Source organism: Cynocephalus volans, chromosome 4 (assembly GCF_027409185.1).
Source record: "Cynocephalus volans isolate mCynVol1 chromosome 4, mCynVol1.pri, whole genome shotgun sequence".
Lineage (NCBI taxonomy): Eukaryota > Metazoa > Chordata > Mammalia > Dermoptera > Cynocephalidae > Cynocephalus > Cynocephalus volans.
Genome location: NC_084463.1, coordinates 134,535,063 through 134,561,971, shown reverse-complemented (window position 1 = coordinate 134,561,971; position 26,909 = coordinate 134,535,063). Strand labels below are relative to the sequence as shown.

At 43.2% G+C, this 26,909-nt stretch overlaps 1 protein-coding gene across 2 annotated transcripts in view; it reads right to left on the bottom strand.

The window, feature by feature from the left end:
• The window catches only part of LDLRAD3 (low density lipoprotein receptor class A domain containing 3), a 231,769-nt gene that overhangs the window by 132,431 nt on the left and 72,429 nt on the right, over nt 1-26,909 (bottom strand). The gene's annotated exons all lie outside the window — the stretch shown is intronic.

Genomic DNA, 26,909 nt, shown 5'->3' with positions numbered 1-26,909 from the left:
CCTGGATTCTCTAAGAAGTCTGGGGAAAGGTCAATGGAAGCACTTTTATTGTGGTCTCGAAGCAGATCACAAACAGCCCAGAAAGCCAAATCCCACTCCTGGCATTCAAGCCTTTGCAAAAACTATTGCTTGAGCAAAAAGCCCTTTGCTTGTTGTAACAATTCAATTCCAGATAACTACTGGAGTGGACTCCAAGCTTTATTGATCAGATATTACAATGCATTATTTCTTGCTTAAGTAACATACCAACTGTTTCAGACATACACACACTGGGGAGTGAAGGAGCAACAGACCACAAGCTAACTGGAACATAAATATAGGAAGAAAGCATCCAGTTGAAACCCCTTTGCCAGAAGATTCTCTAATAGAAAATTCTTTTCAAATTTCTCTTTTTTGCCTAGATTAGGAGGTCTATCACCTGGGGTTAAGAGCTCAGAAGGGCTTAGGGTTCAGAAGCATCTGGGTTTTTATCCCAGTTCCACCACGTAATCGCTGACACCTTGGACAAGTCACTTAACCTCCCTCAGTCTGTGTCTCCATGTGTAAAAGGAGGATAAAGACAGCACACACCTGACCAGTTGTGAAAATAAGGTAAGATTTTGCATATAGAGGATATAGCACAATACTAAATATCTAGTAGGGATTCAATAATACACCCCACCCCCAACCCCCACCGCCTAACATGGTTCATGGTTCTATAAACTGCTCTTCTTCACCTAGACAAAGGCCCTGAGAAAAATGAGGTAGATACTGATATAATCCTTAGAAAGTCTTAGTCCTTGCTCTTTCGGTTATTCATTCCTCTAACATTAATTTTCCAACTCTCCTTATGCCACACATAAGACCAAGTATGGGGGTTGCAAAGAGAATAAAACAATTTCTGCTAGCAAGAAGCCCCAATCTAAGAAGAACCTGGTCAAGAAGGAGAGAAAGAAAACACATGATTGCAATGAGATGTGATAAGTACTATATAAGCTGTATTAACATTTGTCTTCCAATAGTTAATTACAGCAGTTAAGAATGTAGGGCGGATGTCAGCCTGCATAGGGCTCAAAGGCTGGCTCCACCACTTATTGGCTATATGATGGTAAGGTATGCAGCTCTCTGTGCCTCAACTTCCTTATCAGGAAATGGAGATAACACTACCTACCTTGCTGGGTTACTGTGGGGATTAAACAAGACAGTATAATAATTGTTTGGAAATTTCTCTGGAACACAGTATTAGCTATGACATTAATTGTGTATTAACTACTGTTAAATATATTATATATTAGCTATTACTATTTGATATTGCATTATAAAATATATTATTATAAGATACAAAATATTGTATTATGCAGTATTTAGTATTATATATATATATTATACAGTATTATTACATAGTATTAGCTATTATTACAGTTAATCATGTAATATTATTATTTTCAGACAGTTTCTGCCCAGCAGTGGATGCTCAGTCAATATGTGGGGGAATGGCCAAAGTGCAAAAGAAACTCAGAAAAAGAGCGTGACTCATCCAGCCTGGGAGAGCCAGGGAGTGCTTCCCAAAGCAGGGCTATTTCAGTTGGGTATGAAAAATTATTAGGAATGTGCTGGCAGAAAAGGAGAGGGAAGAGCACTCCAAGTAAGAGGAATTACATGAACAAAAGCTCAGAGTTGAGACATGTTATTGCTTGTACAGAGGTCTGGGAGAAGTCAGGCACCCAGAACACGGTGTGTGCAGCAGGAGGTGAGTATGGGAGAGAGGCAGGTAGGAGTCTAGACTTAACCTAGGAGCCAGTGGACATCTTTCTAGAGAAAAGTGATGTGTCAGATTTGTTTTCTATGAAGAAAATTTTTATGGACTCACAAGGGTATTATAAGACTATGTAAGTCAAGGAAATATCCTCCTCACCCCCCCAAAAAGGCCCTTAGGGAACTGAAGAGAGACAAGTCTATAATATTTTGGGTGCTTTTAGGAAGAAAGGCACTATAAACTGTAAGAGAATTCAAAGTGGGTATCATTGCCCATTAAAATAATTTTATTATTAAGAACAACAGGGAAAAAAGAAAAGATAAATCAACCAATCAAGTTCAGGATTAGGAAATTATCTTAAACCTAAAGGTTTTTTTCAGGTTTTTTAATTTTGGCTATTTATAATGCACATACATATGTATAGGAGGGTGTGTTTGGGTACATATACATTAGAATGAAAATTCCAGAAAACTACAAAAGCAGGAAACTAAGAAATTCCCAGCTGATGCTTCTATAGACAAATCTTGAGGGAAAAAAGATCTAAGAAGATAATAAATAAATGTGGGTCAGATAACTCAGCCTCCGGAGGCTTTTCACTGCTTGGTGGAAAAACTTCCTGACTGGATCTGAGTCCCTAGGATTAAGAACAGATGTGGGAACAAAGACATGGAGAGATCAGAATAGTTTCCAACTTAAAAAAAAAAGTATTTCAATAAAGGCATCATCCAACTTCATGAAAGGTGATATTAAAGAGACAACTCCTAAGAAGTGGAGGGAAAAGTAAAATTAAAAAAAAAAAAAAGAAGAAAAGGGGTAAGGGGGAGTATGGGAATCAAAGATAGTTCTCAAGTTTGAATAAACTCGAATAAAGAAGAATCCATTCTAGATCATTTTCCAGCTCTCTGGGCAAAGAGGGTCATCTTTGTCGGAAGAAGGTTTTACTTTTCAGAGCCTCCACCCTCTTTTGTCCCCCTGGCTCCTGGCAAACTTTGACGTTGTTCTGCTTCAAACACCCTCATTCCTGGCACATTGTTTGCCCTCAGACTTGTGAAGCAGCAGCTTATGTCTGATGAGCTCCCTAGAAGCATTTCTGAACAGCTGACGTGGCCCTCATCACACAGTCCACATAAACAGAAGAACCCTGGAGCTCAGATTTTGTGTCCTTAATTGTCACTACAACACCTGCAAGGAGTACAGAGAAAGGCTATGCTGTGAAGATTAAACCCTTGCTATACCCACAGCAACACAAGACTTTCAGAGACATTAGGGGTAAGAGTCAACAGAGCTCACAGACAGAGGGAGGCAGGCTCCTTCAGGCTTCTCTGACAAGGCTACTCAAGAGAACACTCTGTCTGTCACGATGTACCTTGAAAACAACACTTTCAGGAAAACAGTACTTTAACCTACCATAAATCTTGCTCCAGGAAAGGTTTTCACAAAGGCATCTGGCATTTTCTACATGCCTTCAACAGCAGTCACAGGAATCAGATAATCCCACAGCTGTTATCTCTTGGTAGCTCTGGGCTAACTTTAAAGACAAAACACTGATCCTCAGATTCTAACTTATCCTGTAAGTACTCTCAATTCATATAAGGATAGCCTGGGAGACTTAAAAAAAAAAAAAAAAAAGACTATTTGAAATCAAGAGAGCTGGAGTGGCTATATGAATACCAGACAAAATAGAATTCATGACAATAATGTTCCAAGAGACAAAGTAGGACTTTTATGATAAAATGGCCAGTCCACCAGGAAGACATATTATATGCACTTAAAAGCAAAACCCCAATACATGAAGTAAAAACTGACAGAATTAAAGGGAGAAATACAAAATTAAATAATAATAGATAGAGACTTCAATACTCCACTTTCAATAATGAATAGAATAACTAGGCTGAAGATCAACACGGAAACACAAGGCATAAACAACACTATAAATAAACTAGATCTAACAAATATCTATAGAACACTCCACCTGAGAAAAGAATATACATTCTTCTCAAGTGTACATGAAACATTCTCCAAGACAGAAAAAATGTTATTAGGCCATGAAACAAACCTCAATAAATTTAAAAGGAATGGAATCATATAATGTATGTTCTCCAGCTACAATGGAGTGGAATTATAAATCAATAACAGAAGGAAATTTGTGAAATTCACAAATATGTAGAAATTAAATAACACACTCCTAAGTACTCAATAGATCAAAGGAGAAATAACAAATAAAATTAGAAAATACTTTAAGATGAATGAAAACAAAAACACAACATACCAAAACTTATGACATAAACCTAAAGCAGGGCAGAGAAAGAAATTCATAGCAGTAAGTACCTATATCAAAAAAAAAAAAAAAAAATCTTAAACCCACAGAAAAGCTATTAGAACTAACACACAATTTCAGTGAGGTTGCAAGATACAAGATGAATACGTCAAAGTCAATTGTACTTCTACACACTAGCAATCAACAATCCAAAAATGAAATTAAGAAAACAGTTCCATTTACCACAGTATCGAAAAAAATAAAATACTTAGGAATAAATTTAATAAAAGAAGTGTAAAATTTGTACACTAAAAACTACAAAATATCATCAAAAGAAATGAAAGAAGATGTAAATACATGGAAAGACATCCCATGTTCATGAATTGGAAGACTTAATATTGATAAGATGGCAATACTCCCCAAATTGATCTACAATTCAATGTAATCTCTATCAAAATCTCAGCTGGTTTCTTTGCAGAAACTGATAAGCTGATCCTAAATTCATATGGAAACACAAGGAACTCAGAACAGACAAATCCATATTGAAAAAGAAAAACAAATTTAGAGAACTAACACTTCTTGATTTCAAAAATAATAAGTTAAAATAACCAAGACCTTGTAGTATTGGCATAAGAGTATACATACTGATTAATAGAATAAAATTGAGACTCTATAAATAAACCTTCATTTCTACAGTCAATTGATTTTTGACAAGAGTGCCAAGAAAATTCACTGGGGGAAAAGATCATCTTTTCAACAAATGGTTGGAACAACTGGAAATTCACATGCAAAAGAAAGTTAGACTCCTACATTCTGTACAACAAAATATTATCTGGTAATAAACGGGATGAAATACTGATGCATGAGAATACGGATGAACCTTCAAAACATGATGCAAAGTGAAAGAAGCTAGATATAAAAGCCCACATATATAAATCCATTTATATGAAATGTCCAGAATAGGCAAATCCATAGAGACAAAAAGATTAGTGGTTCCCAGGGACTGGGAGAGGGAGGAATAGGAAATGACTGCTAATGGGTCTAGGGCTTCTTCTTGGAATGATGAAAATGTTCTAAAACTAGATAGTGGTGATAAATGCACAGCCCTCTGAGTATAACCAAATGGAGAAACAAAACTTTCTGGGAACCCCTGAGATGTAAGAGGATTGGTAATAGAAGAAATGAATGAGTTGCTCTTTTCCAGGCCAAATCCCTCCCCAGTTCTTCTGGTTTGCTCCCCAGGCAACATTTGGCAACACTGGGGCAAGGGGCTGGGGGATGTCCTACTGGCATCTAGTGGGTAGAACAAGGACACTACTACACATCCTGCAACGCACAGGACAGCTCCCCAAAACAAAGACTTATCTGGCCCCAAAATGTCAATAGTTTTGAGGTTGAAATGTCAATGTACTAGGGAAAGGTTAATACTCTTTAATTCTTTTTGTCTTTTCTGATTTAAAGAAATAAATAACCCATCTTAGTGGTTAAAAATAAAGGGTTAGGAATCAGACAGACCTGGATCCAAATCCTGGACCCACCCCTTACCAGAACCATGACCTTGGGCAAGTTACCTAACAGTCCTGGCCTTTAATCCCTCATCTGTAAAACAGGGTGATGAAACCTACCTTACAAAGTGGTTGTGAGGATTAAATGAGAAAATGCCTGGCACCAGTAAGGGCTAAGACCTTTTATTATCATAACTCTAGAGTTTTTTTGTTGTTTTGTTTTAAGCTCCCAAAGTAGCTTAGTACCAAGAAATGGGTGACTGGGTCACCTTAAAATAGAACTATTTTATCCAGCAACAACTATTATGTCAACTGGGATATTTTATGAGCTGATAGGCAATTGAGACATAAGAATTGACATTCCTCACTGCTATACTATAATCTAGCTAAACAGGGGCTGGGCAAATACCCAGTTGCCATAGTAATAAAAAGTTTATGTGGGTCTGATTCATTTTCTTTCCAGTAAATGCTTTCGAATCATCAAGCTGGGCTTTATGTACGACCTCCCTGCACAGCAGTGGAGTTTTTTCCACTTATTAAACCTAATATCTATCTGCTGTTCAAAAACCAATTTATTGTAGTGGAAGTAACCATCAAAAATAAGACAAGATGACAGCCTGTCATTTGCTGTCGGTTTTTGTAATAGAGCTCACCAGTTAGTAGTGTATAGGAGTGTCTCAACATGGCACATTAAACCACGTTCCAACACCTGCACTGTGCCAGGTACTAGTACAAGATTCTTTCATTCTCACAGTAAATGAGAGAAGATGATAAAGACACTGACTTTTACAAAATGCTTATTATGTGCCCTGGGCTCCCATGGACTTTCCTCCATTTATGCTCCACCAAAATACTGTGAGGCAGTAATGATTACCAACATGGCACAGAGGACACTGACAGTCAGAGAGATTAAGTAACTTACCCAGGGACACACTATACGTATATATTTCTTTGCTGTAAATTCATAATTTATTTTCATAAATTATTTGAGTTGGCTTAGAAAAACAAATCCGTTAAAAATTAGAAAAATGGGATGCTATGGGGAAAAGCAGAAGAAAAGAAGATAGTAGATATAGTGCACTCCATAAAGTATTACATGAATTCTAGCATCAGGGCTCAATTTGTAGTTTGAGTTTCCTAGTGGCCAAAACCACAAGGAAAACATAGTCAGTAGTGAAAATGAAGAGGAGTGTCCAGAACATTAAAACCTAACTCTTTATGAGATGAGAGATTTTTTCGTACTCTCTCCCCACAACCCAGACACAAGCAAAGTAAATCACAAAACGTGAGTCAGTGGCAAAATGTGAACTCAGACCAGACTAAATCCCAGTGCTACCAAGCTGCCCTACCATGTGCGCACTCAGAAAGGATGGGCACAAGCTCATCGTTCATGCCCCACATTCATTTCCTCATCCAACAGTGTGGTGGCATGATTAAGACCATCAACGCTGGAGTCAGGCCGCTTAAGTTCAAATCCCAGCTCTGCCACTTTCTAGCTACATGATCTTTGACAAGTTATATAACTTCTGGTGCCTCAGTTTCCTCAACTGTAAAATGGAGATGATGATCATGGTACTCACCTCACTAAGCTATTGTGGGAGTTAAATGAAAAGCACGTAGAACAGTCTTAGATTCCCCTGTATAAGTGTAAGCTACTAATATTACTCAGTTCCCACCACTGTCTGTGGATAAGTGACTATGTGCTAGGCATTGTTCTCAGCATGGATGGACAGCACCCTGCACAAGGCAGGGGAAGTCTTTTTTGCTCTCACAGAGTTCCAGTGGGGGAAGAATAGAAAAAACAAATTTTAAAAATCAAACAGTGCTACATACTATTTAATGATATGAGATGTAATAGTCAGTGACCATATGGCTAGTTTGAGTGATAAGGAAAGGAATCTCTGAGGCAGAAACAGTTATGGTGTGATGATTAATTTTAGGTGTCAATTTGACCAGATTAAGGAATACACAGAAACCTGGTAAAGCATTATTTTGGAGTGTGTCTATGTGGGTGTTTCCAAAAGAGATTAGCATGTAAGCCTGAGAGGACTGTGTGGGAAAAATCCACTCTCAACATGGGCGGGCACCTTCCAATGCAGTGGGGACCTGGAGAGAACAAAAACAAAGGAAAAGGCAAATCTTTCACTCTATTTCTGCTGAAGCTGGGATAAACTCTTCTCTCCTGCCTGTGGACATCTGAACTTGAGATTCTTTAGCCTTTGGGTTCCAGGCCTCACACCAGTGGTACCCCCGGCTCTCAGGCCTTCAGCCTTGGACTGAGAATCCGACCATCAGCTTTCCTGGTTCTGAGGCTTCCAGACTTGGACTGAGCCATGTTACCAGCATGAGTAAGACAGTGGGACACAGGCTTCCAAAGAACCTCCATGACTGAACAGAAGTGTGAAGGAAGACATGGCTCTCTGCTCCTGGGGAGGCAGGAGAGCCTCCATGAAGACTCGAAGCCTGTGCCAGGAGGACAGGGACACAGAGGGAAACAGCATGTGCAAAGGCACAGGGCTGTGAGACAGGGCTGAGGGTGAGGTGCAGGAGAGAGCTGCAGCCAAGGAGACAGGCAGGGCCAGCTGGAGGGCTCTAGGAGCCACTGAAGGGCTGGAATTAGTCCCATTTCTTATTACCAATGATTAGAAAAAAATCAAAGCAGACAGATGAGGCAATTCATTTCCCCCTCCTGATGCGAAAACCTCAGCCTAAAGAAGTTCAGCAACTCGCACCTGGCAGACAAGCAGCAGGGCCAGGACGTGAACCCAGGCCAGCTGACTCTGGAGTCCACACTCAGCTCTACTACCTCTGTGGTAAGCAAGGAAGTAGTGACACAATCTAACGAGTGGTTTAGGAAGGCCATTCAGCAAATAGACTTCAGGGCATCACTAGTTTATGGGAGTGGATGAGATCTCCAAGGGAGAATGTATTAGATGGAAAGACGAATTCATTTTTTGATGAATGATGATTCAAGGAAGGAGACCAAGAAGGCAGAAGGGCAGCCAGGGATCGGGGGTGGAACCACAGCGAGCAAAGGAGAGAAGAGGAGGATGTGGTCAACAGTGTCCAGTGATGCTCAAAGGTCAAGTTAGGACAGACTGCAATACCTGCTGCTCCTAACAATTAGGAGATTCCTGGAGATCTTCCCCAGAGCAAGTGCATTACTGTGGTGGATGCAAAAGCCATGCTGCAGAGGGCTGAGGAGTCACACATGGTCTACAACAGAGGAGAAAGAGCAAGAGGTGACAGGACACTAGTATGAGGGAGAGTTTGGGGCCAGAGGAGAGATTAAAGATAAAGAGGTGAAGAGGTAATTACAGCAAAAATTCCCAAACCTGAGTGCGGATCAGACTCACCTGGGGAAATAGGACACAAGAGGGCTCCCGGACATACCCCAGCCCAAGAACCAATCTTTCCCAAGTTGGCTTCAATCCACCAGGGACTCTGATGATCATAGGAACCACCGAGTGAAGCAATGATTCTCATAGTGTGGTCCCTGGAACACCAGCAGCTTCCTGGGTCCCACCCTACACCTGTTGGTTGGGAATCTCCCAGAAGGTCCTGGGAAGCTGCTTACTAAGGACTCTGGGTCGGTCATTCCAACACAGCCAGCTTAGCCCCCTGGACACCATGGACCCTAGATCCTCATGGCTCAAAGTGTAGACCTCACACCAGCAGCATCAGCAACCACCTGGAGGTTTGTTATAAATCTAGAAAGCCTTGCCCCACACCTACTAAGTCAGAATCTGCATTTTACCAATATCTCCAGGCCTTTTGAATGCACACAGAGTTTGAGAAGCTCCAGCCTGGAATACAGGGAGGGTCTTGGGGGTGAAAGAAGAGTTACTGGGCACCCTCCCACCACACATATTTAGTTCAGAGTGCCCTAGGATTTGTTGGCTGCTGATTTTGCAGAGACAGCAAAGAAACTCTCATCAAGGTTCTGATGCCCCTGCTGTACCCTCCAGGGCTGAGAAGCAAAGTCAAGCATGACTGCAGACACTAGAAATGTAATCTCTTTTGGCAGACGTGGGAATGTGTTGTACAGGACACACAATATGCACTCCCTGAGCACCAAGCGAACCCTAAAAACCTCGTCTGTACAGACCTGCATTGGCATGCACTTACCTGCAGGGGGCAGCATAGCAGAGTGGTTCATCGGCTCACTCAAGCCAGAATGTCTGCATTAAAAACTTGACTCTGTCACCCAAGCGCTTTGGCCAGTTACTTAACTTCTCTAAGCCTCAATTCTCCATCTGTATAATGGGGATACTAATACTAGTAGGACTTACTTTGTGGGGCACTGTGAGGAATGAATGAGATTATCCACGCAGAGCACTGGGCACAGTGCCCAGCAGGTAAAGCTGCATCAGTATTCACATCCAGGCAGTCTGACCCCAGACCCCCTACACTACATGCTCACTTAGGGTCTCCACCATTTTGCATAACTCTAAACCTACCCAGACCCATTCCTACATGTGAATGCCCACGTGGAAGAAAACCATTGTGTATTTTCACAAGGAGGACATTCCATTTAAAATTACAGAGGTCTGTAGTTCTAAGGGTGAAGTTGATCAAGTCACTTTACAGATGAAAAAAACTAAGGCCTAGAAAAGCCAGGGTGTTCACCCACAGCAAGAGCCAGTTCTTTGCGGCAAAGTATACTAACTAGGAAGACCACAGGCAAGTGACTTTCAATGTTCTGGTTTCTCTGCACACAGGCACCAAGGCTACACAGGCAATGGCTGAGTGGGGACGGCTGGCTCCACCACGCTGATCATGCTGCCTGCCACTCCCCTGAGCTGTGCTAAGCACAGTGAGTACCCCACCAGCCTGGAATTAAATAGAGAAGACACTGAAGCTGCCAGGTACCTTCTGTTCCTGACCATGAAAAGCTCTCATTAGTCCCCTGCCTCTGGTCTTTAAATCCAAATAAAATATCAGGACACAATGGCTCAAGCTGATGATAACAGGTGTTTACACAAAGGCTTGGTGGGGGGACTCTCCCAGAGTTCACATCCCTTGGAACGCAAAGGAAAAAGGAGAGAACCTGGAAGGATATTTACCTTCAGAAGAATGATTAACACGTAGGAATTGAGGTCAGGGGAGGTGGGAAGGGAGGATATGAGGACAGGCTGTTAAAGCAAATCAGTCAGGTGACCCTTTAAAGTCGTGTGTGTGTGTGTGTGTGTGTGTGTGTGTGTGTGTGTGTGTGTGTGTGTGTGTGTGTGTGTGTGTGTGTGTGTGTGTGTGTGTGTGTGTGTGTGTGTGTGTGTGTGTGTGTGTGTGTGTGTGTGTGTGTGTGTGTGTGTTACAGGTGGGAGGAATCCTACTCCTGCTTAGCAATCCCATCTGCTCTGAGAGCAGCATTGAAAGAGATACAAGAATGCAAGCAATAATTTGTTCCCACGAGTCCCTGCAAACAGTCATTGTTCTTTCATTGATTCACTCAACAAATGTGTACTGAGCATCTCCCACGTGCAAGGAGCTGACGTTGTTTGGTGTGGGGATAACAGTAAACAAGTTGTATGCAGACCCTTTCCTGGCTGACCTGAAGCTTCTAATGTTGCTTGAAAGATGGTACCTATAGACCTTTACTACATCTGCTTGTTTACAAGTCAAAGGTAGGGAAGGCAGTGCTATGGGAGCGGTGATAAGAGGCATCTACCTAGCCTGGGAAGGAAGGAAAGGAAGGCTTCCAGGAGGGGATGTGGTCATAGAATGAGAAGTCCCTGTCTTTATCCATTGATCCATAGATCTATCCATCTATCCACCCACCTACCCATCCACCCATGCATCCATCCATCCACCTGCCCACCCACCCACCCATCCATCTTTGTTCTTTTTAAGCAGCAGTTTCCATCAGTGTTTTACAGTTCTAAACTTCTATCAAAGAACTGGGTGACGTCAATCCTGTAAATAACCAGTATCTCTGGAAAGATGCCAGAGGACACATTTCTATTTATAAAGAAAGGTTCAGAAAAATAAAATCCCATGCTCTAAGTTCTGTACAGAGTCAAGAACAGAAAACGGCCTGCTCCCCTACCCTGCTCAGCTGCGGCATACCAGCCTACCCTGGAATTCACTCACAGAGAAACTGTTGTGTTTTCTCAATTGTTTGTTTTGGGGTGGTTGTACTCAGGTTCTCTGCAGTCATACACAGGGTAAATAGAATGCTGCCCCTGTGTAATTTTCCCGAGGGCCAGCCTTAAATATAAGACGTCAAGGATTGCTGATCGGCAGGAGACAAAGCCTGGCAGAATTAATAAACTGGGTGATGACACAAATCTGCCTCTGTACTCCCATTGTCTAGAATGAAAAACAAAATATTTTTGAAATGCAGAAAATGGCAGGGGGAATCCTGGCACAAGAACTGAAACGTTAAATAGAGAGCCCAGAGGAAGTGTGTTTCATATACGTGTTGTTTTCATAGCCGTTCACACTTGCCAAAGTTTGGTTTGCATCAGAGCATGATTATACAATCCACGGTTTATGTTTCCTTCTGAAATACACCCTGCAGGCCGAAGGGAAGACTGGAATTGAAGGATGCTATGGAACCCTGTCCATCACCTCATCTGTGGCCATAGTTCACTGCAAGCATTAGGGTGATTCCTTATAAAGAAGGACCCACAACTTCTTAAAGGTGGTCATACATCGTTTCCAGGCAGTCCCTATAGCAAGCATGAAAATCCTGATGTCCTAACGGTGCAGGGCCCATTGGCAGGTCAACGGCACTGAAGAGAGATCTTAACGACTGCCTAGAAGCCATCTGCAACCAAGAACAGGTCTGAGCAGCTCTCTTCCAGGGTCACGGGAAGAGGATTCCAAGCAGGTGTTCACCAGTCACTTCTGATTATGAGAGCGGGGTTGTTGTTGACTGTACTGAGCACGCCGCATCCATCCTCATATTTATTCTTCAGGCAGGGAGACTTACCCAGTCGCACCGCCAGCAATTAGTGAAGCTGGGATTTGAAATCATCACAAGCCTGAGCGCCTCTAATGACAGGGAACTCGTTAACACTGAAGGCACCCCATTGCTACCTTTCAAGAGCTTCAGAAAGCAGATTTTGGCTCATTATAAAAAATAAACTTCTGAGTACGCCCATGCTATGAGAGGTGGAAGTGAGCTCTGTTCTGGAAAAGGACAATTATGGCACTGTCTTTGGAATCACAGATGTCAAGAAGAGATTAAAGAAAGGAAAAAAAAGGCTGCTTAGGGAGTGAGTCGGATGAGAATCAAACCTTTTGCCTGTTTACCAGAGAACGTTCTGCGAAAAGAAAATCTTATGCAAGGCCCAACAGATATCTTTATAAAATAGACCTGTGGCTGTTTTGCCTCCAGCAGGGAAAAGGGTCCAAGCCAAAGCCCCCACTACTCTGGTGCTCTCCTTTCTCTCGCTTTGGCACTAAGCCTTGGCACTTCCGTTAGCACAGTTTGACAGGCGTCCTACCCTCAATGGACAGATGAAAAATCAGGTCCCAAATCGGAGAGCTGGATCCCATCAGATCCCTACTGGTCATTATGGCAGATATTCTAGACCTTTCACACATTCACTTCTATGATCTGGACAGCCTTTCCCTTTCCTCTTTAATTTTTTTTTTTAATTGTCCAAGAACTACCAATTGCATGTAGTTAAAGATGATGATGTTATTAATAAAATGGCTAATTCTTCTCAAGAGCTAAGTAAGGGTCAAGCATTGTCTTAAATACTTAACAAGTATAAATGTATTTAAACTCTATGAGGTGAGATACTATTCTATTATTTCCCTATTTCACAGACAAAAAATCCAAGGTACAGAGAGATGAAATAATGTGCCCAGTATGCAAAGGAACCAGGACAAACCCCAGCCAGCCTATGCCAGGCTTGTATACTCTCAAGCACTCCACACACCACCTCCTGTACAAAGATATGAAGTTAGAAAAGAACAATTATCATTATCCCACCTCCCTGAGATGCCCACTGTTAACGGGATATAATCCTGTTGGCATTACTTGTCGAGATTCCCAAAGGCCAGGCACTTCTTGCTGAGAATTTCATTTCTGGCTCAGATAAAGTCATTTTCTTTCTTGGGCACTGTGATGAGAGCACCTGTGATCCATCTGATTTCTTTAGGAGATAACACGCACCAAAGCGCCTTAAAAGCAAAAGAGAGCACTAACTCGAATCATGTCGCCATCACATGACTCAGCCCTCTCTGTTCAGAATAGCTTGTTTTGAGATCAACACACTAGCTGGGGTGCCTCCTACCTGCCTGGACTTACCAAAAGGGATGCTCTGCTGGGCATCCCTTCTACCTGGATATGGAAAGATGCTGACAATACAACATTTGCCCAAGCAACTTCCTCATTCATCCAGACTTAGTCTAATCACAGGACAAATGAGTCTCAAAATGTAGCAAGCACCAGACTCACCAGGTGCTTGTGAAGATGCAGACTCTGTCTCTGGGATTCTGTTCTCTGGGATCCCCAAATCTACATTAAATGAGCCAGGTGACCCACCAAGCACACTACAGGAAGTACTGGTTGGGGGCTGTCCCTAAGACCCCGGGAGCCCAGGTAGTGAACACCTTAGCCCTTCATTCTGTTGTTACTCAAGAGAAAACTCACAGCTTTGTTTTGTTTTTCTCTTTCTTTTTTGTTGGCAACATCCTTTGAGCAGATTCATGCAGAGCCATCAAGATAACACTATAACACTCCTTCAATCATTCAGAAAATTTACCCGTCATGTCACGGTGGTTAGTCTGGTGACTGTCAGATGACAGTAGGAAAGCATTTATGACTCTTTTGCTGTGACTCTTGCACAGGAGATTTCAAAGCATGAGGTAATGAAAAGAACTACAACTAACATTTACTGAATGCTTACTGTGTGACGGCCATTGTTCTAAGAGGTTTACAGAGAGTCAGTTCATCTTCATAAGCCCAAGATATCCTTCCTGTCCCATTTTATAGATGTGGCAACTGAGGTACAGAGAGGTTAAGTAACGTGCCCAGGGTCACACAGCAAGGGTGTATGAGGACGTGATATGACCCACTCATCAGACTCTGGAGTCCATGCTCTTGACTGCTAAGCACAAGCTACTTCCTTCCCTTGGCTTATGAGGCCCTGAGTGATTAACCAACCACCTACTTCTCTAAGCAGCCCCTGGAAATCTCTCTGCTTCCTGCTGTCTAGCCACAGGAATGACTACAGGTGGCCTAAATGTGCACCAGCCTCTTTACCCTCAGGGCTGTACTCAGGCTTTCCCTTTCCATGACAGTTCTTCTAACCTTCAATGCATTAGATGTTTGTGTCCTCCCAAAATTCACACGTTGAGGCTTTGATCCCCAATGTGATGGTGTCAGGAGTTGGTGCCTTTGGGAGGTGATTAGGTCATAAGTGTGATGCCCTCATGAATGGGATCACTGCCGTTATAAAAGAGACTCCAGAGAAATTTCTTGCCTCTTTTACCATATGAGGACACAGCAAGAAGACAGCTGTTCATGAACCAGGAAACAGGCCCTCACCAGACACCAAATCTTCTAGCACCTCGATCTTGGGCTTCCCAGCCTCCAGAATTGTGAGAAATAAGTGGTGTTGTTTATAAGCCTACCACATTTTGTTATAGCAGATTGAACAGACTAAGACACTGGCATTATGAAAAGTCTAAATGGAAAAAACTCTCAGGGGACACTCAGAGTGGGCCCTGAGTGGCAGCAGGGACAGGGAAAAGGGTAGATGAAGGAGCCCAGCCTTGAATCAAAAGCCCCAGCACTGCCACCTCTGCACCACAGAAACATTCCAGGAAACTGGGAGCAACCCTAGTTTGGATTTTAACATCAGACAGCAAGTGGCAGAGGCCCGCCACATTCCACATCAAGACCATCTGCTCCCTGTCATCTGATGGCTTCACTCGGTGGCCCACCACTCTCCCATCCTGCCGCCCGGCTGCTGACAGTGATGTGAATAGGTGGCTTGAGCACCCAGGAGCAGGGAATGCCAGGAGCTCAATGGAACAAGGTCTGAGACATGCAGAGGAATGGTGACGCATGCACAGCCTCAGGGACAAACACACAGCTACAGGCAGGACCCTGCTTCAGGTCCACCTCTCATTGGCCAAAATATTCAAAACAGCCAAGGGATCACCCACTTCTCCAACAATGCCCAATCCATCCTTGAACCATTCTCTCTCTTACCTCTCTGTGCAATTCAAGAAGGCGGCAGGATGGCCTCTCTCCCTCCTTCCAAAGACACAAAATGCTCAGCTCCACTCTCCTCGCCTCCTCCTCAGGAGGATTGGCAAACATCATAGGCTTTATTGCTAGATCTCAAAAGAACAGGAGAAGCAAACAACCCTTCTAGCCATGCAGAATCTGATTGTCTGCCTCCCAAACCTCATCTTTCCAATATAAAGGGCACAGATGATAGAAATAAACAACTCTGGTGTGTGTATCCTCTGTATTTTAATTTAGAATGAAGCTGAGGCTCTGCCGTACAGTAGAACACAGGATACACGCATGTAACCTGTGTCAGTCCCCTTCTTTCCAGCCATATTCTAGAAAGCATGACAGTCTTCTAGCCCTAAGGCATTCCCAACATTTTATGGTACTCCTCTTGCAGGGATCTTAACAAAAGACATGGTATAAACAACCATGTCAAAAGCCAAAAGTTCCTGAAATGCTTTCCAAAGAGGGGTATGCAGTTACCTTTGACCTCAAAGATTCTCTCCCCACATCCTCTTCCACTCTAAACCTTCAGAAAACTAATCTTCGAATGTTACTAGCAAGGGTCTCTCTGGTCACGTGTCTGCATTATAAGAAAGTACCACATCCTCCTTTTGAAATTATTATTTTCTCATCTGTCTCTGGATTTTTTTTTTAAAGCCACTTGGCAACTGCTCACTAGCTGTGTTGCAGATGAAAGTGCAAGGCTGCATAAAAAAGTAAAAATAAAAAGACTGCACAGTCACAGCCTCACTTGGATCAGCAAGATTTGTCTGGATGTGCCAGGAAAAAAAATTTTTTTGATGTTCTGTGATTTTGCAGTCATTTAAATTTTATTAGCAATTACCGAGCCTGTTACCACTGACTACATCATGCAGTTACAGCCAAGTCCTGGCAACAGGAACGTGCCGGATTGACAGGGGCCCAGGCAACCTGGCCACACTCATTCCAACAACACAGGAACATGAACATCCCCTCCCACCCCTTAGCTCGGAGCAGTTTCATTAAGATTCTCCCCTTGCAGGCAGGGAAAAGACAGCACACAGACCTGATAATAAGAAGCTCTCTGGAAGTGTTGAGGAGGACCAGTGAGATGAAGCGTGGCTGATAATTTGTGCAAAAGAGTTGATTTAAAAGATGACTTTAAGATGACTCCAGACCAATAGCTTCTCGGCTGGTGACAGTACTGGCATTTAAATTGGTAGTTCCAAGAAAGCAGTGGCTGGTCCCAACCAGTAGCTGCTATCACCTAGAAGGGAACAAGGGATCTGGAAGGGGCTTGGTGGGATTCTGGCAGATGCCATCCAAGTCACCCTGGTTGCCACCAGAATAGGATTAGAATGGCATCAGCAAAAAATAGGTATGGGGAGCCTCAGCTAAATAATGAAACAAAACTTTCTAAGAACTGGGAGGATTGGTGATCTCAGAAATGAAAGAGTTGCTCTTCTCCAGGAAGATATTAAATTAATTGGATAAGTTCCTCCTGGTTTTTCTCTAGGTTCCAGGAAGCCTTAACTCGATAGAATTGGCTCAATTTTTTCCCTAACCAGAGAGTTTGGGGTCTTCTGTCCCATCCAAGGGAGGGGGCACCAGGATCCCTGCTAGAGTCTGATCCTTCTCACCTTCTGGGGGGGAGGGGCAATGGGAGCTCAAAAGCATGTAGCTGGTGTGGGGCTCCTCCAACCCCCACCCCTCAAACCAGGCTATCAAAGGGTCCCTAGGTTCTATCTCCTGAAAATGGTTCAGAGAAGGGGAGATGCTAATTTTGACTAATGTGCTGTTGACATGAACATCCACAGTATTTTTGAAATAGAACAGCCTCCCTTCCATAGCTGAGACAACCTGTTAGAAAACAGAATCTATGCCTCATCATACAGCCCATCTTTGATGCCTGAAGAGCCTGAGGGAGCCTGGATCAAAAATTCTCTGGCAACCCTGGAGACTCCCCTTCACAGAGCACATGCATCCTTGGGGAAGGGAGAAGATGTGAAAGTGTGTTTTAGTAAGTGCCTGCAACACACCAGACACCAGCACTTTCACATCTATTCTCACACTACCCCCTTTTCACACCAGCCCCCATTTCACAGATGAAGAAACTGAGGCTACAAGAAGGGAAGGGACTAGCCAGTGGCACAGCTGGAATCTAAACCAGAAATATAAGACTCCGCGTTGCCAGTAAACCTATAGCTAATATTTACTGAGTGCTTACAATGTGCCAGCTGCTGTTTGAAGGTTTTTCAAGCGTTTCACTCATTTAATCCTCACAAAAATCCCATGGGAGTTTATGAGGAAACTGAAGCTAAGTCGCTGCCCAGGTCCCTCAGACCCCATGTGATGGAGCCAGGATGTGACACAGGCATCGTGGCTCCAGAGCCAGGTCCCTCCCCCTTGGCACCCTGCCTCCTATCCTCCAAGCACAGCACCCTAAGCAAAACATCCACACATGGCACATGTATCTGTTTGGAAATGTTCCGTACCCTTGGTTGTAACATCATATGCTAACGATCAAAGAAAATTACTGTATTTCATTGAATGCAAGATGCCACCAAATGCAAAGCACATCACTATTTTATATGTAACTAAGAAAGAAAAATCTCTGCCAATTAAACTAGGATGCCATGTTTTCTTAGCCCACCGGGAAATATGAAAAAAAGTGTGCATTAGAACTAAAGAAACACCGGAGGCCTCAGAAAGGGCCAGATGGTGAAATGCATGACAGATGCAGAATGAACAAGGTTCTCTGCGAGTGCAGAAAACATTCTAATGTTAAATCTGATTTTTCAAGAAAACCTGATAATCCCAATTTCTATGTGCAAGCTCCCAATTTATAAACACTGGCAACTAACTCATGCTTTTAGTGTCCTTGTACAGAACAAACCAAACCTGACTGCAGCCCAAACTTGCTGGGACCCCCAGTTGGAGCCCTCCCAGCTACCAGGCAGGGCTGGAGGGCACAGAGCCGATGACATTGTATTTAATCTATGGCACCTTTCCCACCCCCATGGCTCTAAAAGGCACAGAACTTTCATAGGCTGCCATACACACTAACTAGCACTCAGGGTACCTTTTCAACATGGAAGTAGTCGAGTCAAGGCACCAGGTGATAGAAGAATGAATACATACAGACCACTGTTTTATAAAACATTTATTTTTCTCATTTAAATCACTTCTCTTAGGCTTTCAAACCACTCCTGTTCTTTGTAAACTCTTGGTTGGTCATGTTCCATAACCACCATGCTATCAAGGAGGGGTAAACAAATAACTATGAAATACTTCCAAGTGGACACGGCAAGAATCCACACAGCATCGGGACCACCAGGAGCTGAGTCTGCGAAGATCTCATCCTGTGGTAGCTGCTGGTCCCTGGGAGGTTTATCTTGTGAATATTTGCCCAGTGTAGTAGGTCGTATAGTGCCCTGGGACCTGTGAATGTGACCTTATTTGGAAATAGGGTCTCTGCAGATATAATCAAATTAAGATGAGTCTTACTAGATTAGGGTAGGCTCTAATCCAATGTCCAGTGTACTTATAAAAGGAGGAAAATTTGGACACAGAAGCATAAAGACACAGAGACAGACACGCAGGGAGAACAGCATGGGATGATGGAGACAGAGACCAGAGTGACGCACGTACAGCCAAAGAAGGAAAGGACTGCAGCAACCACCAGAAGCTGGAAAAGGCCAGGAAGGATCCTCCCCTCGAGGCTTCAGAGAGAGCACGGCCCCACCAACACCTTGATTTTGGACACATGGCCTCCAGAACTGTGAAAGACTATGTTCCTATTGTTTTAAGCCACCTAGTTTGTGGTGTTTTGCTACAGCAGCCCTAAGAAACTAATATACCCAAAGAGTTTTGATGTGCTTTGTATTTCTTTACCTGGTGTAAAATGACCAGCATCTTCAAAAATCTACCGGGAGCCTAAAGGTTTGCATAAGGTCAAATTCATGTCAAGTCAAGTGCAGCCTGAAAACCTGGAAATGTCCTGTCAGGTGCCTAGCTGGGAATTTATGCTGTGATTCCAACATGTGACCTGAAAGTCTTTCCTCACCTCAAGGCACACATCTGGAGTGGAAAGAGGGGTCCAGAAGATGGTTACGCCTACAAGTTCTGGGCCTAACATGCTAGAGGCCACAGGGAGCGGTGCTTGTTTCAGGGCAGCTTCATGAAGGTGGCGGGGACTACACAGCCACAAGGCTGCAGAAGACGGTTCAAGCAATGCAGCAAAACACCACCATCAAAATCCACTTAGTTTCATTGCATGCGGCTCCAGCAGAGCTGAGACAGCCGATGGCCCCTGGGGGAGTGGGGGCCAATGGCAGGTCCATGACGGCAAAAGAGGCACCTCCAAACTTCCTCCCCTGCTGCCTCAGGAGCCTGGCTCGCCTCACGCCCTCAAATATTTGTTTTCTTCCTTCTGTACCAGCTTAGGTATCTGGCTGGCTCCCCAGAGCCCTAAGCTGAGGGAATTTCATGAGAGCTCAGGACTGTGTATTCAAGACTCTCAAGCAAAAAGATGTTGACCGAGCACACAAAGGTGTTCCTATGGCCTAAGCTCTTAAACTGAGAAGAAGAGGGAGGGGAGGAGAGGGCAGTCTGGAGCAGAAGCTTCTAGCATTGCACTGGCCAGGAATGTCACCAGCACTGTTGGGCCTAAGGGAATAATATAAGTAGCACTTACGGAACGATTCACTTACACCAGGCGCCCAGCTATGAGCCTCACCTAGTTAGCTCAGTGAGGACTTACAGAGCTGATCACCATCCTGTCTGCACCAGGAAATAATACTGATTGTTTAAGGACAGTTCCTTTCTAGCTGGCTTATGTCCTGGACATACTTCTTAACAAATGTTTTACATGTCACCTTGGAGTAGGCACTGCTACTGTCCCCATTTTACAGATGAGGAAATAGGTGTAGAGTAAGGTAAAGCAGCACCAGGGCCTCAGAAGTCACGAATGGAAGCCAGGGGGAGCCAGCACCATCAGGCCCCAAAGCCCCTGTTCTTAACCACAGGATTTACAGACTCACATTCGAGATGAAAGAAATAAAGTGGAGTGGGGAGCATGCCCGGAACTACCTGAGACATTTAAACACGAATACACAAACAAAACGGCTCGGTCTAGAAAAGGGGCAACGTTAATACACATAGGTCATGGATTTCTCTCATACCACGAGTATGTCTTTCATTCTGAAGTGTCTAATAAGCATAGCATTGACACACCTGACATTCTCTATACTCTTCCACATGCCAGCTTTGTTTTCCAAGGCTCACCTCCTTCAGAAGGGCTTTGGAATTCAGCACTTAAACAATGGCTTGCCAGAACCAAGACACAGAGAAAAAGAGACACCCCACTCTCAAGGCAAAGCTGTCGGCCCAAAGCAGAAAAAGCATGACTCTCCCGAGCAGCAGGGCAGCACAGGGGTTTACTGGCCAAGGTGGGCTCACGAAAGCCCAGATGGCTTTAATGGTCCCTAGGAAGTAGCACCTTTCCTGGGGCTGCCACAACAAAGTACCATAAGCTGAGTGGCTTAAAGCAGCAGAAATTTATTCTCTCACGTTTCTGGGGGCCAGGATCTGGAATCAAGGTTTCAGCAGGTCCATGCTTCCTCTGAGACTCTGGACAGAATCTTCCCTGCCTCTTCCTAGCTTCTGGGGATGACCGTCAACCCTTAGCATTCCTCAGCTCACAGCTACGTCACTCCAGTCTCTTCCTCTGTTGTCCCTTGGTCTTCCCTCATATCTTCTCATTAGCTTCTTATAAGGACAGCATTCATATTGGATAAGGGCCCACCCTACTCCAGTATGATCTCATCATCTTAACTAATTACGTCACAGCAACCCGGTTTCCAAATAGGTCACATTCCAAGGTACTAGGAGGTGGGACTTCAGCATATTTTGGCAGGGACCCATTCAACCCAAAACAGCTTTTCACAGAGCTGAAGGGGAAACTAAACCCCAATGTGGCTGCACTCCACTATTCATTGACAGGTTGCTTTCCCAGGCCCCAGCACATCAGCTGTCACCATCCTCTTCTCTAAGAAAGGACAGAGAGGAGCCTAAGAAAATAAGAAGCAAGCCGTATCCATCCTATGGAAGCTTCCTGATTTCCAGGGCATCTCACACATGCAGCCAAGCATCAGGTGCCTTGATGAAACAGCTGAATTCCTGTTAAGGCTTGGTGAGGACAATGACTCAGAATCCAGTTTTTCCCCTCATCTCTGCTTGTCCAGTAGCACCAGGCTTAAAAGAAAACATTACATGTGGTGCCACCTAGAGGCAGAAGATGAGGAAGACGATAAAAAGGAAAGGGAAGCATGTGGGGCCTGAACCTCGACCCCGGCTTTCTTCCCCTTTTGTCTTGGTGATCTCTATTCCAAACTTGCCCTCTCAACCTTTTCTCACGGTTTCTGCCATCATACTAGAGCAATTAGAAGGCATGCTCACAAAATGGTCACAAACAGCAAAAACAAATTAAATTCAAATTCCATTTTTGCACCTACTTTTCTGTGTCTCTGGATTTGGAGATTCATCACAATTTTATCATTTGACAAAGTCTTTGAATTTACTCCCCTTCCACCTCCCACCAAACATACACAGACACACACAAACAAATGGCCTGAGAATTTAAAAGTCTGTACTTAACCTGTTCAAAGACATTAATCGATATCATTTTCCAAAAGAGAAAATGAACCATTTTGCAATGAGGATCTCAAACATTCCAGATCTCTCCCCCACTTGGTTAGGGCAGCTAAAATCTGACACAAAACTGGAAGGATATCTTTCGGCGCCTGATTCCAAGTCACATGTAGATTCTGGACATTTGGATTGCCACTTTATTACAGCGAGTGGCAGTAATTAAAGTACGTTCTCTTTGAGGTTACCATTCAGACACTCACAGGACAAAAAGCCACTTTATCGCATTTTAAAAATCATTTCCATGGGAGGAGGGGAGAGGAAGGGAGGAAAGGGAGGAATTGGTAAAGGGCCACAAAAATCAACTACATTGCATATTGATAAATTTAAAAAATAAATAAAAACCAAATCATTTCCATAGAAAAACATTATCAATGTTTTTAAATTTTTTTAAAAAGCATGTTACGCTTGATAATATGTCATGATAACAGTGTGGTCCCATTCAGTGGGTAGCAAACATGTGCAGAGAAAGACTGAAAGATCCCACTGGGGTCTCTGATGGAAGAAGGTTATGGGGACTTATTTTCTGGGTCTATAGGCAAGCTGTGCATAATAGTCCTGTGGCTCAGTTTACTCATCTGGAGATGACAACAGGCCTTTCCTCATAGGCTTTTGTGACAGTCAAATGAGTTAATACAACAAAAAGCACATGGGATAGTGTGGCCCAGAGGAAGCTCTAGTAAGTACACACTATCACTGTCGCCATAATCAGTGCTTTCATGGACTATCCACATTTTCCTAAAACATCTCTCTATTCCTTTTACTACCAAAAAAAAAAAAAAGTTATTCGGATAAAATGATCTCTTAGGGCATTCTACTAAGAACAGAAATACACAAAAAGTATCCCAAAATAAGCCTCTTCTCAAAACTCTAAGAAGGTTCTCCAGCTTCATAAGGCAGAAAATTTAATGTCTTCACCCAGCTGGTAATTAATTTTGGTCCATGAATAGATATTTCACAAGGAAATACAACTAATAAATAGAGGTATGGGAAAGCATTCAACTTCACCAGGTAATAAAAAAATAATTTTTTTAATAAAATACATCACTGTTTTCAACTATTTAAATTAAGCAGAAAAAATGTTTTTTGAAAATTTTACCCAACACTGCCAAGACTAAAATAAAGTCACAATGATCACACACTGCCAACAAGGGAGCAAATTGGTACAAACCTTTAGCAAAACAATTGGGCAGAGTCTTTATAAAGAGCCAGAAAAGGCTCCTGCCCTTCAACGTAGTCATTTCTTCACTGCTGAGAATCTAGCCTAAGAAAATTTCTTAAAACAGGGGGAAGGTTATGTCTACCCTCAGGTTCACAACAGTGAACACTATTTCCAATAGTGGAAACTAGAAACCAAGTAAATGCCAAATCATGAGTAAATACACTACATTATACCAAGTTAATGGGCTATTATCTAGGCACTGAAAATGATAACAAGAAATATTTTTAAAACATACAAAATGTTAACATGTTGAAATACTACATGGGAAAAAAATCAAAATATAAAATTGTATATCCATGGTGATTACAACTGGGAAATAAGCCTGAATGAAAACATCCGAGATGCTAACAGTGGATCTGTTCGAGTACAGAAATTCTACATGTGGTTCCTTTGTTTTTCTCCTCCTTCCAGTTTTTACAATATGTGATTTTATTACCTTTATGATAAAAAAAATTTCTTCCTGTCTTATAAAAAATCTTTCTTCTGCTGTGGATATAGAAGAGCTGCTCACTGTCTCATATCACCACCACAAGACCCCTCTCTCCAGGCTCTTCCTTGCCCTTTGGAAAGGGCAAGAATTCTGTTTTTTAGAGCATATGATCGTCTCAATGCCAAAGCTCTGTAGGCACTTGAGGCAAATCACCTTTCCAAGGTGAGAACGTTGGCCACATTAACTCTCTTGCCCTTAAGTACACAGCTTTGCCAAAGAATTGGAGAAAGGGCTTTGTGACTCATGACTGAGATGCAGAGCCGGTCTCCCTCCCTCAAAGGAGGTGACACAAATCCTTCATCAGCCACTCCCAGGATGTCCTTGGAAGCATGTCATGTCGGTCACCCTAAAGACCACAGCCCTGCCGTCCCGGGCTCTGGCTGAAACTATCATGTATTTCTGTCATCTAGGTATGAATATATTCCTTCATTGATCCTGGCACATTTTGATCCACAGAAGTAAAAAAGCAAAAGTGATTTAAACACCCAACAATAAATGGTTACATTACAGTGTCTTTACTTGAAGGAACATTAGGCAGCCTCACAAGACAACAATCGTGAGTACCAGATAGAACATGTAACCAAGGAGCTCTAACATTAAGTAGAAAACAGCAGGTAATTCAATCCTACATCCCCATGACGATGACCACATAAAATAGTTGGTGCAGACTGACCCATAATATTTAATGTTAACAAGCCACTTCCCGTATGGAGGCACGGTGCTGTGTGCTGCACACACGTTAAAACTTCACAGCAATGCTATAGATGAGAAGCCTTCTTACTCCCATTATGGAGAGGAGGAAATTGAGGTCCCAGAAGATTAACGAATTCTCTTTAATCCTCCCAACGGCTAAAGTTTAGAACATTCTGGTAACTTTCCCAAGATCACACAGCCCCCTTAGCAGAGAGCAGGGGCTTAGATGTGGACATCAATAGTCTTTCTCCAGGGCTCAAACTCTCAACTCCTAAACTGGAAGGGAATAGGTAAGAGATTCAAGTTGAAAGTGAATTTGTTTTAGGAAAAGGACTTTTTTCCTTCCCTCTATTGTCTAAACTTTCTAGTGTTCTGTTTTTACAAGTTAAAGACAAAAAAAGAAGGGCAACAGAGGAGAGGTTAAGGCACGTGTTTGTGAGTATGGCCTATTAGTTATGTTTTGATCAAAAGACTAAATAAATGCCAGTCAAGTCTCCACCACACTTAGGGGTTAAGTGTAGCAAATGAGAAAAAAATGGTGGACAGCCAAGAATGAGCCTGTTCCAAACCAAACCCACTAGCTACAAGCAGCTGCCAGCACCATCTTCTCTCTCTACCACTTCTTCTGGTTTGAGCATGAATTCTAAAATCACAGGACTAAACTGACAGAGGACAGAGTACATCACAGAAGACACTAATATCCCACAGTTGCCATGGACAAAGCTGTGAATAAGACTTAGAAACTGACTCCTAATCCTGCATTCCTTAACAAATTTCTCATGTGCTGAATATTCCCAACTCAGCTAACAACAATCCGCATTTACTGGAGTTCAAATACACACCATATCCCAAAAATGGTAATTCCACATACTTGAACAGTGTTTAATAATCCTCAAAACTGGACAGATTATAGAGCTCACACATACTATCTCATTTGAAACTCAAACGATAAATGTTACATTTCTAGCAATGTTGAAGCCAGGCTAGAAATAAGTGAAAGCTGAAATAGATGTAATACTTTTCAAAAACAATTCTGCAAACATAAAAATGCATTATGTACAGTGATCTATTCAGAAAAATCACATGCAACAAAATGAAAAATTCCCCCCCCAAAATAAATTCTCCCAATGTCCCCTCCCTGAAACTTCTCTGAAGAGCAGGAACAGGCATCAGGAATACTGAATCCCTGTATCGAGGGTCTCAGAGCAGACAGCTTGCCCTAGGGAGCACATCCGGACGGAGGGAGTGGCTGGCACCAGAGGGTGAGCTCCAAACGTAGTGCTCCTTCCCACACGTCAAGAGACTGGGCCTCAAGTCCTGGGAACGGCTTTTAACTTTTTTGATAAAAATTCAAATTATTATCCTATCCTCGGCTGGCTTCCAGAAAGACGGCAGAAGCCCATGGAACAGCCAAGAACCCTGTCCAGCTGTGTGGTCCCAGGGCAGTCACCCATTAGACAACCCTGTGCCCACCACTCGCCAGGTGTGCTTCCTACCTGCCAGCATGCCCCGGAGGATGACCACAGGCAAGCTCATTCTGCAGAGGCAAACTTCAGGGAGGAAGAGGAATATGCCTCCATGGGGGTAGGGAGCAGGACCCAAACGTCATCCATGTTTCAGGGGCACAAAATGGGTGAGAGGCGGAATAAGGAAGTGGGGGGAAGGGAGAAAGGATAAGGAAGACCACCACATCCTGGTGGTTCCCATTTGAACATGATGCCCCCGGCAAAGGCCCAGGCCATATCTATCAGCAGAGAAAGGGGATGGAGGAAAGAATTACCACCTATTCAGTACCAACTCCCTGCTGGACACTTGCAGGCTACACCTCATTTAATCATCCAGAAAACTCCACAATGTACTGCAAGATGGTTATCAGCATGGGCCTTGAGGTCAGGCAGCCTTGGGCACCAATGCCAGATCCGCTCCTTGCTGGTGTGAGATGCTACAGCAACAAAACCTCTGGGATTCTCAGATTGCTCCTATGTAGAGCAAAGGCAATGACAGCACCCCAGGGTAAGGGTTAGTAGAGCCTGACGTTAGAATCCTCTGCTCTCCCAAAGCTGTGGCTCTACTGCCACCTTGACCCCTGCTTCTGCAAAGACCATGCTGCTCTGAG